Source organism: Rhyacophila brunnea, unplaced genomic scaffold (assembly GCF_057557595.1).
Source record: "Rhyacophila brunnea isolate RB1 unplaced genomic scaffold, BYU_Rbru_1.0 scaffold_10, whole genome shotgun sequence".
Classification (NCBI taxonomy): Eukaryota; Metazoa; Arthropoda; class Insecta; order Trichoptera; family Rhyacophilidae; genus Rhyacophila; species Rhyacophila brunnea.
This window is the reverse complement of record NW_028232752.1, coordinates 11,222,175-11,227,482: the sequence shown is the minus strand read 5'-3', so window position 1 is coordinate 11,227,482 and position 5,308 is coordinate 11,222,175. Positions and strand designations below refer to the sequence as shown.

Genomic DNA, 5,308 nt, shown 5'->3' with positions numbered 1-5,308 from the left:
TGATTAAATACCTGAGAGTATGGATTCGCAGCGGCAGTATCAGCGGTGGCTGGTGACCTAGTGATGAAGCAGTGTTCTCATATAAACGATTCTAATTTGCATATTCCGTTCAATCAGTGCCTCCTATATACAGTGATGTCAAAATATGTCTATCCATATATTATAATATAATTTAATAAATAAAAATATTCTTAAGTATATCTATTATAATATAAAAAAAATGATGTGACCAATAAATACTCCATTTATTCATCTTTTAATCCAAAATAACAATAGTATAATATTATTACTTAATACATTTCACACGTCATATAGTTGTTTTTGTGAATCAATAGATATTTCGCACCCTCGCAACTAAACGCCACAAGTCAAAATTTACGTGTTTTGAGTTAATTATTACGTTTCATTGTACATCGTTCATAGTATATGTACCGAAAATTTCATATCTCAAAGTCATCAAATTCAAGTCAAAACTTCATTCAATATCTAAACATATTTCAAAAACACAGTACAAAAATACTAAAGGTAAAAAATTCAAAGCTGATTTTCTCTGTTTGAGGTTTTTTGGATTGTGGCAGTTTAGTTGCGATGGTGCGATTTGTGTTATAACAGCATTATCATTATTATAATAAGATATATGCCGTTATTTATTTACTGCTTGATAAATTCTTACCAAGCTTATTATTTTTTAAGATAAAATAATAATATGAATACATATTATATCCAGATAGAACAGACGTGTTTCTTTTTGTATGAGATATATTTTATATTTGAGAATAATGGTATACGTCGATAATTTAGGTATTTAGAGTTAATAACGGATTATATGTCTATATATAAATATGTATGCTTAAAAAAATCATGAACATCCGATATATAGAACATCCACATAAAGCACAAATCAATTAGCATTTTGCCTGATTTTAGATGACGAACTTCTAATTGAAATTACTTCATAAGATGATTTCGAGACTTACCAACTTTTGCCAGTAACCTCATACTTTGATGAATTGTTTATTGACATCTCCTTGATAATGGCATTACAACCGAAGTTTCTATCAACGAAAGAAACATTTTGTAAATTTTAATATTATTAAAAAATCCACAAAAATTATTTTACTCTATGTAGTCAATTTTACGTCAATTGTTAACCAATTAAATTAATATATATATATTTGTCACAGTCGATTTATGAATGTATGAAGTATGTATTTATAATTTAAAAAAAAAACAATGTATAGTACTTATAAAAATAATATACTTAATACATTTTCATTTATGGAAGTATCTACCATAATTTTACAATTAAGTTTATATTAATATGTAGTATAATAAATACGTCTTAACAAGGCATTCATCTACAAACAGTAATATAAATGTTATGAAAATGTGTTTAAGTATTTTAGACTAATTTTTATTTAATCTACCTCAATGGTACATGAGATTGTATAATTTAAACATATAAGTAGTCATAATTTATAAGTTAAATACATAATTAATAATAGTTATCAATGTTATTGTATTTTATATTTTATTCCTGTACCTATTTCCTTTAATTTCAGACGAATAACATTTTTATTATAACTACTGTTTTTATAAATAAATAAAATTATTATAAATTAAAATAAAATAACGTAGGTACAGTAAAACGTGGTGAATAGGAACGTTTTGAGATTTCATATACAATTTAAATCTTATATGCTGGATTACTGAAAAGCTAAATTCGCTTGCCAAAAGTTGTATTTGGTGAATGGAAATACTCATTATTCACTCGCTATAGATAGTTTCCAAAAATTATTATGGTCTGTTCCTATTAACCAGCGAAATGCATGGTGAATGGGAACATCAAATAAAAAAAATGCAAATTTGAATTAAAAACATCATTAAATTTAATAAAGAAACATAATTTTTCATACATATTGTAGCATTTTGGCAATTGTAACACTCTGATTTTTTTTCGGGAACTGTTCCTATCTCCACGTCATTCCTATTCACCCCGTTTTACAGTACATATTTAACCATTCATTATATCACATATATTAATCCCATGATGTATTTTACCAACACAATTTTATTTTTAAGTACGTGGAAACAACATTCGGTAATATTGAACATTTTTCCGATTTTATATTATATAGTGGCAATTGATAGTTTTGTCATTACTATAATATAGGGAAAAGTAAGAACTACCTGAAGAGATATGTGAAAATCTTACTGGCGTATGCACATAACAGCAAACTGCATTCAAGCTATTTAATGCAAATTTGCATGCATAAACCTAAATAGAGACCGTTAAATAGTGACGTCACGTTGCTTACGTAATACGCGTCATACCGTGACTAATGTTGCCAACTTTTAAATTTTGATTCCCTCCCCGATAATTAATTTAAAATTTTCAAATTGTGAATAGGTGTAAAAATGTACAAACGGTACCATATAAATTTAATAATTATAAATTAATAATTATCATGAGCTAAATAATTTGTCATATTTATTTTATACTTTAATGCACAAAAGTATAAAGTATACCCAGTAAACATTTCCATAATATGGCAATACAGCTTCGCGGGCTCGTTGACAATATTGACATTTCCATCGATCCTCGATATGTGTATACATTTTTATAATTTTAGCATGTTTACCATTTCGAACCCTGTAAATTAATTTTTAATGTTGTACAATTTCAGGAAGACAAAATATAATTAAATATGAGTTTGTATACAATAATATTATATAAAATTATATATTCTGTTCACCATGTTTGTAAATATTACAGATTCGCATCTCGTTAAAAATTATACTCTTCATAAAATTGAGGCAATCATTTAATCAGGGATAGGTAGCCAGTTTGTTTGTTTGGCAGGATCGAATGAGAGCAGAGGGTAACAGCTAAGCCAGAGAAGGAAAGAGGAGTCAAGAGTTGAACAATAGCGCATCCATTGAGAGGACGGATGGTCGTGATGCGTCAATTCATCGCCAACAATGACCGGGGATAGCAGGGTAAATCGGATTCAAGTACGCAAAAGCTCAACTATATTATAATATCATAAAGAAATAATAATAATATAATCCTCAATTTTACCCTGATAAGCGATAGACCTTAATGAGGCGGCTGAGTAAGTTCCGATTCTGACTTTAAAATTTTAAAAAAAATTGTAAGAAAGTTTTCTATTTATTGTCACCTATATAGTTCTATATATTGACATCTACGTCATGGCGCTGTATGCGATCACAGGATTACGTCACGTGCATTTTGCATGTTTTGCAATAGCAACGGTTTTAGTTCCAGAAACGGTTGCAGTGACGTGTACGTCTCGTTATAGAGACGGAGTCAACACCTATGTCATGTAGGTATCAATGAAATACGTCGTAACGGCCGGTGGGTGTAGGTGTAGACTGTAGAGCGTGTGATTTCTCGACTTTTTTTCATTTCTCGAAATCAAGAATGTTTGTTTTCTCGATAATTAACATTATTACAAAATTACCTCTTCCTGCCAAAATTCCATTCAGTTTATCTTTAAATTCCGGTTGTGGTTGGCAACTTAGCCTAGAAGTGACAACGTCTCGAAAGTTTTATTGATGATTTCTCGAGAAATAATAATTTACTTTGTCGACCTTTTCTGGTTATTTCTCGATAATTCCTGAGATCTCTAGGTAGGTGAGCTTAGCCCAGTAATCCTTTCTTCTCCGTGTATCTTCACGCATACCTTAACTCACCTTATTACTTCCGCAGCAGTACCACCGCTTTTTTCTATACCCAGATAGTACCTATACACCCACCAACCTTTGATACGTGTTGCAACGTCTAGCTGCCGTATTGGGCGCAAGCTCTTTATGGATAGTAACTAATGTTAAAATATCATTATCTACTTAAGTTTGTTAAATATAACTGTACAAGTCTGTCCTATTCCATCAGCTGGAAACCCAAATACCGATCATGTACATATATAAAATTATCAATACTGATCGTAGTTTGAATCCCGCATATTATGGCATGTTGTTTTTCAGTGATTATAACCAGAGCATCGATCAAAATCTTCTCCAAATAGGAGTGAGGTGGTAAGTAAAAAGATTGAATTGAGAGAACTAAGTATCTAAAAATATTTCAATCAAATTATTTAGGTACCTACATAAAATCGAGCATACTATAAATCTCACAAAAATCAGCCATAGAACTATAAACACATTATTATCACGTCACGTGAGTTTGCGGCAAACTCTAAGCAAACTACGGGAAAAGTGTGCAATGTCGTTTTTACTTAGTATTTAAATTGATCAGAACCACACTGAAGAAACCTCACGCGGCTAAGCATCTAAAGTGAAAATGTAGGTATAGATTGTAATCCTAAGATAGAATATTGGTAATATGGGTATATTTTAAGATGGCCGCTATAAAACACAAGATGGCCACTAGGGGAAGTGATTCCTACCAAAAATTAAAAACTATGGCCCTAAATACTAACACTAAGTGCTTTTATCTGGTATGTTACCATCACAAAACAGATTAATAAATATAATTCCGATAGGCTATATCCCAATACACTACATTTTGACCCAGGGTTTTGAATGCGTGAGTGTCCTACTAAAATGAACCACACATTATAGACGTACAATAGTGTGCATTTAAACCTTCAAATACACCAATATTGAATGAGCATCACTGCATAAAACGAGAGCAGTTGTCAGAACAAAACACAAGCGTATTCTTGACACGAGTTTAAGTTTATCCCATATTCTTCCACACTCGAAATCGGTCGCCTGTTTCTCCACACCGGTTAGGTATTTCAGTTCCTATTATTTCTGAGTTCACTGGTTCTATATCATTACTCTGAGACTGGTTCCAAGACCTGAACGAAAACGAACCATAAGTGCGAGTGTGAAAGCATTCGGCATGCTTATATCTCCGCTCTATGCGTTAGAGTAAGATAGAATTTCTACGGCTGAATTTAAAAAAATTGAAAACGTCGCCGGAAAAAAATGATTTGACTGATTACATGCATTTAAAAACTGCAAGCAAGTCGTGTTGCTGAAATTTATTGTTTTTATGTTAAATATAAAGTTAGTGGTAATTATGTTTAGCTATTTTAATAGAACATAATATAATGGTTAACTATGTTGTGTTTAAATTTGGTAGTCGTACTGAGAAGCATCAAAAATAAACGAGGCAAAACCTAAATACATGCCTGTCTATGTCACACCACGAGAAGGCGCACCAAAGTTAGATATTGGTGCATACAAGTTTGATACGGTCTACAGTTTCATATACCTTGGATCTCTTTTAACTCGACATTATGATATTACAGAAGAG

General features: G+C 31.1%; 1 protein-coding gene across 2 annotated transcripts in view; it reads right to left on the bottom strand.

Moving 5' to 3' along the window:
* Positions 1-62, bottom strand: part of LOC147078888 (aminopeptidase N) — a 57,539-nt gene extending 57,477 nt beyond the window's left edge. For both annotated transcript variants that reach the window (XM_085951131.1, XM_085951141.1), the window contains exon 1: positions 12-62. The gene's annotated coding sequence lies outside the window, so the exon portion shown is untranslated. The remainder of the gene's footprint in view (positions 1-11) is intronic.
* Positions 63-5,308: the final 5,246 nt, after the last annotated feature.